General features: G+C 45.2%; 1 protein-coding gene across 1 annotated transcript in view; it reads right to left on the reverse strand.

The window, feature by feature from the left end:
- LRRK1 (leucine rich repeat kinase 1) overlaps positions 1–11,793 on the reverse strand; it is an 82,949-nt gene extending 71,156 nt beyond the window's left edge. Inside the window, exon 1 of the mRNA XM_053364882.1 lies at positions 11,542–11,793. The gene's annotated coding sequence lies outside the window, so the exon portion shown is untranslated. The remainder of the gene's footprint in view (positions 1–11,541) is intronic.
- Between the last annotated feature and the right edge of the window lie 3,787 nt (positions 11,794–15,580).

Here is a 15,580-nt window from a genome sequence, read left to right on the forward strand (position 1 = left end):
AAGGTAAACGGCATTTCCGTGCGCTGCTCTGGTTTGCCAGAAGCGGCTTAGTCATGCTGGCCACATGACCTGGAAGCTGTACGCTGGCTCCCTCAGCCAATAAAGCGAGATGAGCGCTGCAACCCCAGAGTCAGTCACGACTGGACCTAATGGTCAGGGGTCCCTTTACCTTTTATATGTATTGAAACGGTGGGAAAGAACCTTTGAGACTGGGCAGGCTTTAAATAACCCAAAGAAAGAAGCAAAAATGAGCTATGAGGAAGCAAATGGAAAGGTAACTGGAGGTTAGAATCTCTGGCTACAGTAAATGAAGCTTCTTTCCCAGGGCTGGAAAGAAGTTTTGCAGATAATGTGCTCAGAAGGGAAAGCCTTACCTAGTAATTCCCTATTTAGAGATGGAGGAGAAATTTATGAGTTAATTTATGAGTCCATTTAGAATCAAGGTTGTGACATTTGATCAATTAAAAAGCATGTTGAACAATGAAAAAAGGTGCCCCAGTTAACTGGCCAGAACATTTTAAAGCTGTATTTAATATTGACTATTAAAAAAAACCTACAGAGGGCAAAGATCGCTTTAAGGCAGCTGCTCCTTCCTGTTATCTTAAGGTGTGTATCCTGGAAAAAAGAACATAGACGCTCCAGATAAAGCTCATAAATTGAAGCTTATCATAAAGTTCAACTCTATTCATCTGGGTGTGAACAGAGGCAATGGTTTACTGTTCTATGGCAGATGTTAATATACTCACCACTGCCAACAGGTGAGATCACCAATCACAAATAGTGTAAAGGACCATTGTGCTCATTTTGCTACACTTACACTTTACTCAGATGCCAAGATGGATAGCTCACTTGGATAGAGCGTGGTGCTGATAATGCCAAGGTTGCAGGTTCGATCCCCATATGGGACAGCTGCATATTCCTGCATTGTTGGGGGTTGGACCAGATGATCCCCAAGGTTCCTTCTAACACTACAATTCTATGTTTACAGTATGTGATTTTTATGTGATTTTATTTTGTGGCATCTATAAATACAGGCAATCCCTTTTCATTTATTCCCATTTCCGCTGAAGAATGTAAGTTGTGTTTTTATATGTCATTATAATTTTATAATTGCATCTATTTCACTCACTCCTGATTCTTTATTTTGACTTTCTTACTGAAAGCTCTTTATATTGAACTATATCGTTTTGTTGTTCATATGCTTGTTTTTCTCTTTGTGTGTATTGACTGTTTTTGTTGCTCGATAAACTTTCTTTTTTAAAAGAAAAGTTACTGCTGCTGTGGTCATTTTGCATCCATTTGCAGCCAATGTGGCACCTTCCAGACCCTGATAGACCTCAACACCCATCAACCCTGGCCAGTTGGAACCAATGGGAGTTGGACTCCAGCAAACCCATTGGCTACCCCTGATTGAACCTAATTGTCACAGACTGTACTTTTGCATTCTATTGCCATTCAGCTCCGGCCTTTGCATTTCCTCCCCTCCCCCGTTATCTTCCTATATACATAAAAACATAAGGCCGTCATCACACAGCCCTCATCTGTAGTGCCACAGCATCACAATCCTGGATTTTCCATGAAGAAGTGGACTGGGAAAAGGGAAAAGTGAGCTTAGTAGTTGCATGGGGTGGGAAGGAGAAGCTCTGGAGGGTAAATGTGGGGGGGGGATTGCAGGGGGGGCTTAGTGAGCAGAGCAAGAAGGGCACAGCTCTTTACATGTGTGTGTGTGTGTGTATACACCTGACAACTGAGAGTGACACTCTGTGCATCTAGTGAAGTAGGCCGTAGCTCACAAATATTTAAAGGTAAAGGGACCCCTGACCATTAGGTCCAGTCGTGGCCGACTCTGGGGTTGCAGCTCTTATCTCACTTTATTGGCCGAGGGAGCCGGCGTACAGCTTCCGGGTCATGTGGCCAGCATAACTAAGCCGCTTCTGGTGAACCAGAGCAGCACATGGAAACGCCGTTTACCTTCCCGCCGGAGTGGTACCTATTTATCTACTTGCACTTTGACGTGCTTTCAAACTGCTAGGTTGGCAGGAGCTGGGACCGAGCAATGGGAGCTCACCCCATCACGGGGATTTGAGCCGCTGACCTTCTGATCGGCAAGCCCTAGGCTGTGTGGTTTAACCCACAGTGCCACCCGCGTCCCTCTTACAAATGCATATCATGCCATAATAAAATGCGTTTCACTAATGTGACAAGCAGACTCACATGGCTCCCTCTCTGGAAATTCTTTTTTAAGACCCTATCTGCTCCTGCACAGTGTGCAGCATATAAAAAACAGACGCTTTCTTTATTTAGAACTACTGTACCGTGTTTCCTCATATTCAAAGATAAACAACTAAGATCTCTTTAGCTGGGTGCATAGGCAAGTTGTCACCTGATGTTGCAGGCATCCAATGTGGAGTGTGCAGGTGTGAAACTGGGTCACCCAAAGCCATAGTGGGAACCGACAAATCTGCCTTATACAGCGACACCATTCTGAAACCCTGGAGAAACACTGCCAGACACTGTAGGGGGTACTGGGCTGGATGGCTCAATGGTCTGATCTAGTACAAGGCTGCCTATTGTTCAGATTGTTAGCCCATCTAGTTCAGTATTGTCTGCACTGACTGGCAGCTGCTCTCCAGTGTTTCAGGCAGGGGGTTCTCCCAGTCCTACCTGGAGAAACTGGGGGTTGAACCTGGGACCTCTGGTATGTAAAGCAGCAGCTCTGCAACTAAGCTACAGTCATACCTCGGCTCCTGAATGCCTTGGGAATCAAACATTCTGGCTCCTGAACGATCGAAAACCAGAAGTGATTGTTCAAGTTTTTGAACGTTCTTTTGGAAGCTGAACGTCCGACGGGGCTTCTGATTGGCTGAAGGAGCTTCCTGCAGCCAATCAGAAGCCATGCTTTGGAAACTGAATGTTTCAGAAGTTGAACGGACTTCCAGAACGGATTCTGTTCGACTTCCGAGGTACGACTGTATAGCTCTCCCCCATATTTCAGCATTTGCACTGCTAAAGTTCACACCACATATTCTAGGAAGCAGGAGAAAAGACAGAAAAGAAGCTGTGCAGAGGTCAAAGGACGATCTCCGAGGTGCTGGAGCAAACTGCAACCTGCATCTGTCTGGCTCTTCCACGGCAACCACAAGCCCAGCTGAAAAGTGTAGCAGGAAGTAGCAAGACAGATGGCAGAGAGGGGAAGTGGGGAAATCCAGTTTGTGTGGGCAAAGGGCAGCTTCAATTTGCTACCATTCCTTGGGGGGTGCAAAAAGAAGTGGGAGTGAAAGACAAGGTTGCCCCCTTTAATCTAGTGGGGCACCTTTGTTTTTGGTTTTGAAAACAGCCACACATTCAGCAGAAATCCATGCACATCCACCCCCATCATTGCATCTCCGTGTAAGAAAATACTGCACCTGTTGAACTTCTGTCTGCAGAGGAGCCACTAAAGCTTAGATAATTTTTCTGGGTAGTCAGAGGTTCATGGATCACAGGCCATCTGACTGGGCTGAATGGGAGTTGGGGCCCAACACATATGGTTGCTAAAATTAAAAGTGCAGCAGACCACCAAGGCATACCCAAAAAAGAATGTATCATCCATTTCGTATCATCCAAAGAAAACATATGTATGCCTGGAAACCTTTTTCAGCCTGAGGGCTCCTTCCCCTCTGTGTAGCTTTCAGGCAGCCACATGTCAGTAGTGGGTGGGGCAAGGAGCAAAAGTGGGTGGAGCAACAAATGTAAACATTGCCTTGTCTGCAGTAGGCTACCTGCTCACTTACCTACCTGTCTGTTGTTCTGTCATTGTGCTAAAGTTGTCATGGCCATCTACTGGCAGTCACACAAACTGCAATGTGTTGACAGCCTTGCGCATACACACACACACACACACACACACACAATCATACCTCATGTTACATTTGCTTCATGTTACGTTTTTTCAGGCTGCGTCCTGTGGCAACCCGGAAGTACTGGAAAGAGTTACTTCTGGGTTTCGCCACTCACGCATGCGCAAAAGCGCTAAATCACGCTTTGCGCATGCGCACAAGCGCCAAATCGCACTGCACACCTGCGCAGATACGGCGCTTCAGGTTGCGGGATTTTCATGTTGCGAACGGGCCTCCGGAATGGATCTCGTTCGCAACCACTGTACCAGAGATACCACTGTGTGTGTGTGTGTGTGTGTATGCATTTCCCCAAACAATTTCCCCCTGATAAGAATGCATTTTGTACATTAGATTGAATAACATATACATTTTCGCGCACATGTGTGGGTTGAAGAACTGCATCGCACAATTTGGAGAAGTGTGAACTTCAAAGGAAAGCTGTGTTTCAGTTCATGCGTTGCTGCAGGAAGTGCAAAACCGGTGGGTTCATATTAAAATGCAAATTGAACAACTTTCTCCCTCATCTCTACTAACAAGGAGATAAAGTGATTTTCTTTGCGGGGGGTGGGAGGGACCTTCAGGTGCATAATTAATACGTGTCAAAACTATTGCTGAAGGCACAAGAGAAGGGGGAAACTGCCAACCCTAATCCCACTACAAGGTAATTCATCCATAATCACAGACAAGAGAGTCCAATTACCCAATGACTTGTTCTCTTGCTTTTAATTGTCTTGCTTCAGGTTGAGCTTAAAATGCCTGTTATTTCTGGATCTGATGAACTACAACTCCCATCAGCCCCAGCAAGCAAGGCCAATAGCCAGGGATGATGGGAGATGTAGTTCAGTAATATATTGAGGGCCGAGGGCTCCCAACACTGAAGTGACCTTTCTGGGATGCAAACAAGTCTAACAAATAATAATGGTGATAATATTAGTGCTAAACTAGGTGAGGGTAGCCGATGGGTCACAAACCCTCAGTGAGTTAGAGACTTCCCCTGCCTGCGAAGACAGACTCTGGAGAATTAAGCGGACGAGACCAACGGTCAAGAAAGCGGTTTCTGCATGTGCTATAGAGGGAAATAAGGGGGCAGGTGGGGTTCGTCAACCTGGGAAGGTAGTCCATTCAGCCTTTCTCAACCTGTGGGTCCCCAGATGTTGTTGAACTACAACTCCCATAACCCCTAGCTAGCAAGGCCAGAGCTCAGGGATGATGGGGGTTGTAGTCCAACAACATCTGGGGACCCACAGGTTGAGAACCGCTGAGAAGGAAAACTCTGATCCTAAACCTCCGCTGTCTTGAGGGATATCTTTGGGAGAAGAAAAGGTTAAGGAGTACAGTGGTACCTCGGGTTACATACGCTTCAGGTTACATACGTTTCAGGTTACAGACTCCGCTAACCCAGAAATAATACCTCGGGCTAGGAACTTTGCTTCAGGATGAGAACAGAAATTGTGTTCCGGCGGCAGCGGGAGGCCCCATTAGCTAAAGTGGTCTTCAGGTTAAGAACAGTTTCAGGTTAAGAATGGACCTCGGGAATGAATTAAGTACTTAACCCGAGGCACCACTGTAAACACAAATCCAGAGCGGAGTCCCTAAGATGGATGGATGGCGCCTTGTACAGCTCCTTCTGGCAACTCCTGCAGCCATGCTGGTGCCCAGCGTATTGCTCTGCTTTGCTTTGGACCACATCAGTGAGGCCGGGGGGCGGGGAGTCTTGTCATCTGGGCAGCCCAGGACCTCCATATACACTGCCCAAGCTTGTGCCCCGGGGATGTCATTTTGGTGCTGTTAACACAGCAGTTTGACTTCACCCCCAAAGGCACACTCCAAGACAGAGGCACGCCAACAACACTCCTTACAATGGCCCTGGATGGCAGGCCAGTTTTAGCATTCCCCAAACTTCAGATAGACAGCCAAAGCTGAGAGCAAAAGCCTTGCTAAACTGCAGCACAGTGAGTTTCAAACCAGGTTCTTGCAATGCAGGAGGCTGTGGCGAGAAGTCCCTAAGGGGCCTCTTCTTCCGACTCTTCAATTCTATGACTCCTCCTGATACAATGATTACATAGCTTAGCCTTGGTAGGTTATAACAAGTTTGGGAAAACTGCTCTTTTACTGGAAATGAATGTACTGTAAACATAGAAAAACAGAATAAAAAAATTCCTTCCAGTAGCACCTTAGAGACCAACTAAGTTAGTTATTGGTATGAGCTTTCGTGTGCATGCACACTTCTTCACACAAAAAACCTCATGCCAATAACTAACTTAGTTGGTCTCTAAGGTGCTACTGGAAGGATATTTTTTTATTTTGTTTTGACTGTGGCAGACCAACACGGCTACCTACCTGTAAATAGAAAAACAGGTAACAGACATAATCAGCTCATTATCCTACGTAATATAAAGAGTATAAAAAGAGTAGGCACCAATAACCTTAAGGTCAGTCCCATTTTGCAATAAATAGGAGGTTCAGTCTGGTACTAAAAGCCTCACAGTTGGCAAACAGTTTTCAAACATTCCTTCTGCCTCTCACAGTCGTAAGCTCCACCTATAGCTTATCTTAAAACCCTTGGCATGGGGTTTGTTTGTTTCTTCATTTTGGGGAAAGCAAAAACAAGGAGTTGCAACAAAATAATAATAATAACAGCCATTTCCATTTTAAAAGAAGTATTGTAGCTTCCATGATCCAGAAAGTAAAAGTGCTTGTTCTTTTCAATAGCCACAAGACTGACTCCCATGGCAGCCCACATCAAAGTTAGAAAGGACAACAAAATGCAACAAAATGTTGCAGTGTATCCTGGTCTTATAGCAGGACTTTTCCTTTTCGGGGTGCCAGCGGTCAGCTGGATGTACCCTCTCCAAAACACTCCATTTTCCATTTAAGTGACACTCAGGAAGCTCTGTCCTCATTGGGTTGGTTTTGTGGGGGGGGGTGTGATTGTCCCCTTACGTTTTTTTGTAAATATTTTTTGAACTTCTGCAAAGCTCGGGGTACCTATTATTCCCACGGAGCATCTTGCCGGGATTAATAGGGGGATGTCACTGGGCTGACAAGATCAACTGAACCACTGTTTGAAGCAGCAGAAAATCTCCACCCACTTGAAGAAAAAGGGCAGGGGGAGAAATTATTTTTTAGAAGTAAACCCACTCCAAAGTCATGCACTTTCTGACTCCTTCAAAGACAGATCCGATTTTCTGGGACATTTCTACCCCACCCCCCAAGAAATACTTTTTTAAAAAGCCTAGGTTAAACGCTTTGACCTAGCATTAGTTCTTCAAAAATGCAAATATACCACTTCCTGAACAGGACTGTTTTAGACTACAGTGCAGGGATGAGGAACCACATGTTTGAAGAGATTAAAAATACACACTGTAGTAGGTCTAAGGATGGGAGAGACATTGGATTCCGTTAGAAATAATAAATAATAATAATAATAATAATAATAATAATAATAATAATAATAATAAATTTATTATTTGTACCCCTCCTATCTGGCTGGGTTTCCCCAGCCACTCTGGACGGCTTCCACAAAGACCAAAAATACACTAAGATGTCACACATTAAAAACTTCCCTGAACAGGGCTGCCTTAAGATGTCTTCTGAATGTCAGGTAGTTGTTTATCTCTTTGACATCACAGGGCGGGCGCCACTACCGAGAAGGTCCTCTGCCTGGTTCCCTGTAGCTTTGCTTTTTGCAATAAGGGAACCGCCAGAAGGCCCTCGGCGCTGGAGCTCAGCATCCGGGCAGAACGATGGGGGTGGAGATGCTGCTTCAGGTATACTGGGCCAAGGCCATTTAGGGCTTTAAAGGTCAACACCAACACTTTGAATTTAAAAGCTTGCTTGCATGCTCCCTACAGGTATCTAGTTGGCTGCTGTGAGAACAAGATGTTGAACCAGATGGGCTCTGGCCTGATCCAGCAGAGCTCTTCCTGTGGTCTTATGTAAAGGAAGACCATGATTCCCGGGCCCCAGGGAAATTAGACTGGCCTTGACTAGAGCCAGGGCTTTTTCAGCCATGGCCCCAGCCTGGTGGAACGCTCTCCTGCAAGAGGCCAGGGCCCTGCGGGATTTGACATCTTTCCACAGGGCCTGCAAGACAGAGCTGTTCCGCCAGGCCTTTGGGCAGGATGCAGTTTGACTTACCAGTACTTTCCTTTGTATAAAACAAGCCCAAAGGTCCTTGTATGATCAGTGGAAACATTTGGTCCTGGCAGGTATTAACCACTCTCAGTTCCAACCTGATAATTGTCACTTGCACAGATTTTAATTTGTCTGAATTAATTTTAAGATGTATTTTAATTACCGTATTTTTTGCACCATAACACTCACTTTTTTCCTCCTAGAAAGTAAGGGGAAATGTCTGTGCGTGTTATGGAGTGAATGCCTGCGGGTGGCGGGGGGGATCTGCTGCAGTCGTGAGCAGAGGATCCATGGTTCCCCTTCCTTCCCTCCTCCGTGGTTACAAAGCATGGATCCACATGGATCCTCAGGATTTTTGCATTGGGCTACTCCAAACTCACTGTCAGATCACATGTCTGTGGCCACAGCATGAACCACAAAAATCATATATCCACTATTTCATTTAGAATATTTTTTTCTTGTTTTCCTCCTCTAAAAACTACGTGCGTGTTATGGTCTGGTGCGTGTTATAGAGCGAAAAATACGGTAACTGATGTCTGCTTTAATGCATATTATGTTGTTTTTATGATGTTTAGCCACTCTGAGCCCGGCCTCGGCCAGGGAAGGCGGGATACAAATAAAAAATTATATTATTATTATTATTTGCACTTTCCAAAACAGTAGGAGAACCAAAACACGACCATCCATTGAAATTCATGCTTCTCTTAATTTTGCAATGCAGCTCTTCAGTCAAGTACAAAAATGCACCTACTGGAGTAAAGTGTGCATACAAAGGCATATATTTGTAGGTGGGGAAACATACAAAAAAATTATATTACGGAACATTGCTCTGCAAAAGTGTGCTTATTATTTAGTTGGAGAACTTCACACAAAAATGCGGATTAATTTGCTTTTTTAAAAAAAAAAACCAGCCCCATGAAAATTCACCAGCATTTTAGCGTGAACTGATGTGAATTTGCAGAGAAACGAATTTAAGATTGGGAAAATGAGAAAATCAGAGGAACTGAAATTGACCTATTTGCCCATCTCCGCTGCCAAATCCCAGCACACACAAAAATCCATGATGCCAGGAAGAAGCTTACAATGTATACTATTTGGCTGTCTCAAGTTAGTGGGAAACTTTTTGATTCTTCTACTCTTCACTGGATACATACCCAGAAAAAGAGGACAAACTGAAAACCACCAGGATGCTAATGTAATACTATGTTACATGTTATTTTTGCTTTAATGTATCTATAAAACTTAATGTGGCTCATTTACTGTTACATTTTTCTTATGTGGCTTATCCATTATTTAATCACAATCAAGGCCTTGATCCAATGCACACTGATTTACCTGGGAGTAAACCCTCTTGAGAGACGCGGGTGGCGCTGTGGGTTAAACCACAGAGCCTAGGACTTGCCGATCAGAAGGTTGGTGGTTCGAATCCCTGTGACGGGGTGAGCTCCCGTTGCTCGGTCCCTGTTCCTGCCAACCTAGCAGTTCGAAAGCACATCAAAGTGCAAGTAGATAAATAGGTACCGCTCCGGCAGGAAGGTAAACGGTGTTTCCGTGCGCTGCTCTGGTTCACCAGAAGCAGCTTAGTCATGCTGGCCACATGACCCGGAAGCTGTACGCCGGCTCCCTCGGCCAATAAAGCGAGATGAGCGCTGCAACCCCAGAGTTGGCCACGACTGGACCTAATGGTCAGGGGCCCCTTTACCTTTTAAACCCCCTTGAACACAGCAGTGCCTATTCTTGAGCAAAAATCCATATTTTGATCAGGTTGCACAAGGCAAGGTTTTAAGCATTAAAAAAATACTTCTGGTCAAACCTGTTGAGTAAACGCTCTCACTTCCACACCAGCAAGACAGCAGCAGCAGCAGCCTCTGAAAACGTTCATTTTAAAACTACAAAAACAAGCTAACCCAAAATGCAACTGAGTGCCTGAGTTTGTTTTCTTTGTCTTCCCTCCAAATCCCCTTTCCTTTTGTGCCTTTCCTTTTAGGATGTCAACATGACAGCACTGTCTTACGACTGAACTTTGAGAGCCACTTTGGGGTCTTCCCCCATCCGCAACTGAAGATTGGGATAAAAGTACTTGCCACGAAACAGACGAAGAAACAGCCACAGGCAAAATCCAGGACATGAAATTGAGGCATGCAAATAAAATTGGGAAGCTGTTGACAGTCTAAGCCATGGGTAGGCAAACTAAGACCTGGGGGCCGGATCCGGCCCAATCGCCTTCTAAATCCGGCTCGCGGACGGTCTGGGAATCAGATTGTTTTTACATGAGTAGAATGTGTCCCTTTATTTAAAATGCATCTCTGGGTTATTTGTGGGGCATAGGAATTCGTTTGTTTATTTATTTATTTTCAAAATATAGTCCGCCCCCCCACAAGGTCTGAGGGACAGTGGACCGGCCCCCTGCTGAAAAAGTTTGCTGACCCCTGATCTAAGTTGACAGACACGAGGCGTACCTTGTACATGCAGCACTTATCAATACACCCACTGCAAAGATACCTTACCTTTAGTCCCAAGGCATTTCTGGGAAGCTTGGAAATCCCCATCCACCCTTATCTGTTCCTTTAACAGTAGCTTAAGAAAAGCCTTCCGGATCAGACCAATAGCCCATCTTAGAAGTCCAGGATCCTATTCTCACAGCAGCCAACCAGATGCCCCAATACATCTCTCTCCTCTTCTGCACTTTCCAGTTCACCATCACACTGCCATCATGGCTAGTAGCCTTGATAGCCTTCTCCCTGCGTGAACCTGTCCAGGGAGACCTACATGAACAAACGCAAATGAAGCCTTTCCCTGGCATAAATCTAAGCGATTTGGGGTAGGGTGGGGAATTTTCTCTCTTCTTATCTGTGTGAATCCAAAGCCACCGCGGGTGCAGATTGGTTGCGTGGGTGGGGCGCGGGCGGGAGGAGGAGAGTATCCTAACTTTCCAAGAAGTTGCACACAGCTCGCCCGTCTAGCCAACTTGGATGGAAAAGTGGAAAAAGAAATAAAGCGGAGAGAGAGGGGGCGGAGACAACGAAGTTACAGAAACCGAGGTGGAAGAACGGCCAAAGGAAACCCGATCCTTGCCGGAGCAAAATATTATTTTACGAGAAAGCAACAGCAGCCAGCAACACGCGCGCTGCGGGTCTGTGCGCAATCTGTCCCCCCATTCCAGCAACTCTCCCCGCGTCCTCCTCCCTCCTTTAAGCGAAAAAACATCCATCCCATGCAAAAAACCATAATCCTACCCTGGAACCCCTTGCAAGCAAGCAAATAAATAAAATAAATAAGCAGCGTCCTCCCATAATAAAGCTGCAACGCCAGGCACGCTTTGCTGGGAGCAAAGGGAGTTGCCATGAACTTTGCAGCGCGTTCTTAATGACGCTTCCATCGCCCCTCTTTTGGTAGTTTTGGGTTTTTTGCACGGTGCAGCTCTGCTTGAATGAGAGGGGGGCGACGAGGTAGGCTGGAACAACCTAAAAATTAAAAAAAAGAGTGGCTGGGTGGAGAGAGGACTTGAGGCGCTGAGCGTCCGTACCTGCTATCCTGGGGAAAGCAGCCCCCTGCCCTTCTCCTCGCACGCGTAAAAGCGCATCTGCTGCTAACCGGCGAGGGTAAGGGGTTCCTCCTTCTCCAGGCTCCGGACTTAGCGGCGGTCGCAACTTCCTCGATCGGCGCTGGGCGTGGGCAGGGCAGGGAGGCGGCGAGGCGGGTCTTTGCTCTCTCCGAGGCTCCTGCGGCGGCGCGCCAGGCAGCGGGGAGGAGCGGCGCCCAGAACGCGCTCTAGAGGAAGCGAGAGCGCAGCCCGGTCCTGCAGGGCGAGGCTGTAGGAGCAGCTGCCTGCGGGGTTGCAGCGGCTAGTTCCGAATCTGCTCACAGTCCTCGCTGTATTTGTGCCCGCAAAGGCCCTTTTAAGGGGCGGGTACTTTTCTGCAAAAGGGCGGGGCTTTCCAAGCACTCTGATATCTCCCTGTTTTTCAGCGGTCCTCAGCTACACAGCTGCAAACGAAACGCTTTCAAATGTTTTGCGAAGTGCAATATTACAAATGTGACGCTAGATGGCGACAGTGAGCTATGCCAAATTCAATGTACTTTTCAAAACGTGTGTTTCTGTTTTTTTTAAAGCATTTTCACCGCTTTTCTTTTTTATATGTGTGTAGATCCCTTCTAGACGGTTGCCGGTTTTGGATGCCGTTCAAATAAATGCCGGTTGTGCACTGAAATATGTTTGGGGGTCCTTGCACTACAAAGCCGCCCCCTGCCTGTTGTGATAAGGAAAGTGGGGAGGAATTTGTTTTCAAATTTCGTAAGATTGATACAATGCTAGATTGTTTTGTTTACAAACAGACCTCCAGGCAGACGTGCTGGAAAATGGGGGATAACATTTGCATTTGTCAAACGTCCCCGCAAAGAAAATTGGGACAAATGGTCAATAAGTATCTGGCGGTGCTTCACCTCCCTTCAACCCTGTGAATAATCTCATGAGTTTGAGCCCCACATTGGGGAAAAGATTCCTGCATTGTAGGGGGTTGGACTAGATGACCCTCGTGGTCCCTTCCCACTCTACAATTCTAGAGTTCCGTTGCCTGGAGAGGTCAACTGCTGTCTGTTGCCCGTTTGTAGTTCCAAGTAGGACCTACAAAGTAGAGCAGCTTTGCCTTTTATCTCCATCTTAGATCTAATTCCTAAAGCTTCCAACTTCATTTGGGATCGGAGCCCTTTTTTGTTATGAATGAGCAAGCAAACAAATTTGTCCTATTTGGAGCCAGTTACCGGTAGTTGAAACATTAAGTTGTTTCTTTAAAATTTCCTCAGTAATTTTCCTCCCCTTGGGAGGATGTCCCCACACCCTGGCTATTTGTGCTCTTGCCCATTGTTTTGTATTGCCTATTCTTGTCTGTGTAGCAGAACCTTGGGTGGTCTAAAATACATGCCAGCCATGCTTTCCGTAGTATCTCATCCTGAACCCCAATATAACAGGTTCCCCAGTTTTTAATTCCTGCTCCCAAGAAATCTCAATGAATTTCAGACCAGCTTTAAGAGCTGCTTCAATTGAAATGCCTCAAAATCAGGTTTTACATGAAGCATTCCCAATCCATACTTTTTCCATGAAGTGTCCTAAACCACTGTTTTGTTTTCCCTTTGGTTGAGAACAAGTTTTAAGTTTATGTTCTTATGAGGAGCAGATCAGTTTGAAAAGATCAAATTGTTCAGGCATCCTTACCCGGCACCAGAATCTAAATTTTGCTCAACTGTTTCAACATTATGGAAATCATCTCTCATACAGATAACTCTGAGCCATATCACAAAATTATAACATTTTAATTATAGAGCTAATATTACAAGAGAGAGAACCCCCCCTTTTAAAAAAAAGGCATTTCCATGTACAAATGGCAATTAAAAATACATTAGATTAATTGCATTCTAATTTATAAATATATATATTTATATATTTAAACATTTTAAGTAATATTTCATACAAAAAAAAGCACTAACATGCAATGAAAGAATATAAAGGCTCTACTGGATTGTACTTTACAATTAGTGCCTAATGATGCTTTTAATAATCCAATGTAGAAAAATTCAGTGTATACAATTTCTTTTTGAAACCCTGTTACAGTAAGTAGTTACAAGACAAAAAACTTGATCTGGAATGAATATATATTATATATTCTCAGCCACTAGAAAATAGAATCTCAAATGGCATGATGATTGTAGTGATTTAAACTCAGAAGAAGCAGACAGGTCAACTAATAATCGCTGAAGTGAGGGACTTGCGGTTCCGTTTCTCATTTTCCAAATTTCCAGTTCAGTTCTCCACTTTTCTGCAGTAATTTGTGGTGGGTTGTTTTCGCCTTAATCCTCCTTAAAATTCATCAGCATTGGCATTTTTATGCAGCTTTCTCCAAAATAAAATACATTTTGCAGCTTTGACTAACGCACACATTTTTGCAAGCAACCCCCCTTAACATAATACATTTTCATACTCTATTTTCACAAACAGATTCATTTTTGTAAACATTCCTTTGCTTGAGAACTGCACCACAAAACTTGGAGAACTGGCAAATTTCAAAGGAGGCCTGTTTCGGCTCTTGTATGGTTCCAGAAAGTGCAAATTAGGATCTTCATCTTTAAACAAAAAACTGAATCAAAATTCTCCCCATGTAGCCTTGTTTTACTGTTTGCCTCTCTTTTCCTTTCACAACCAACTGATGCTCAGGGTCTTGGGATGCCCCTTGCAAAGCACCCCACAGCCCCTGACAACCAGCCCGCACTCTGCGATTACCAAATACCAGAGCCAAATCTTTATCTAGCCCACACCTGATGTCATGTACCGCCTCTGATGCAGTGCAAGTAGGAGTGGCTTGGCCAAAAGGATCTCATGAGTCAAAGGATGAGGTCTGCAAGCCAAAGGCTTCATACCAGTTTTACTTGATCCAGTAAGTAGTGGTTGGTGCTCATTGGGGCTGGTAGGGCAGAAGACAAGGAGCCCAACAGTAGGGGGAGCCAGAGCCAATTGAGTCTAATTTTGTCAACATCCTCACCCTTGCCAAGTTCCACAAGGGGGCAACGTTGAGACAGAGGAGGAAGAAGTTGATAGCCAGTTTTACATCTCTCCCCCTTGGGCTGCTTGTCAGTAAGACGACAAGCAGGTAGAGTGTTTGCAGTTTTGTATGGGGCAATGCTCCATTTCACCGAGAAGATCAGCCATGCCTGGATCCAGTGGTATATTCTCTTGTGCAACCCCTTGCAAAAATTGGAGAGAACTGGACAAAGGCAGCAGCCTTAGTTTGCTTGTAATGCAGCAGTTATTCCAACACTGAGGAGCTGTGAAACTCAGAATCTGCACTCATTTGCTCCACACAAACACACACAATACAGTGCACAGGGTTAGCAGAGGGAAAGTAGAGGGTTTTTTTTTAATAAAAAAATTAAAAATAAAATTTAAAAAATGACCTGACTACAGAAGCTCTGTAAAAAATGCAAATAAGGCCTCTAATTTTATGCACACTGTAGGCACGTGGTCCATAAAAATGTGCGGGTCAGAAATTATGGACTTGTCACGTAGGCTGAAACTTCAGCTGAAGCCTGGCTATTTTATCCTCAAACTCTTCTCAAACCGCCTAAGGAAGGACCCACAAAAAACCAGCCCCGTATCCTAAGGAGGAAATTCTGAGCTGACTTTTCCCACAAGTGACGAGGGAAATATACAGTGTGGGGTCCAAGGCTGCCGGTTCCTGGGGGCAGAGGGACTGTGGGGGTGGCCCAATCTTTTTATTCCTTGTTCTGAAAACTTTCTTGCCCCACTGTTTTATACGCAGCATTAAACATCAGGGATCTGTGACTCTGTAGGTGCTGTGCTAGCTAACAGGGTGCATAGGTAATTTGCAGATTGCGTGAGGGTTAGGTTCTGAAGGTCCCCACATAATTGCATAATGTCAGGAACCCCCTTGACCTGCTCCCCGGTGCAACCATCCCTGTTTGGAGCACCCCAGAGCTCTCACACGCAACCTTCCCAGAGCCCTTGGAAGCAAGGCAGAGAGGCTTATAAAGCACTTTTTGGGGCTCTCTGTTTA

This window comes from Podarcis raffonei, chromosome 14 (genome assembly GCF_027172205.1).
Source record: "Podarcis raffonei isolate rPodRaf1 chromosome 14, rPodRaf1.pri, whole genome shotgun sequence".
In the NCBI taxonomy this organism is placed as follows: domain Eukaryota; kingdom Metazoa; phylum Chordata; class Lepidosauria; order Squamata; family Lacertidae; genus Podarcis; species Podarcis raffonei.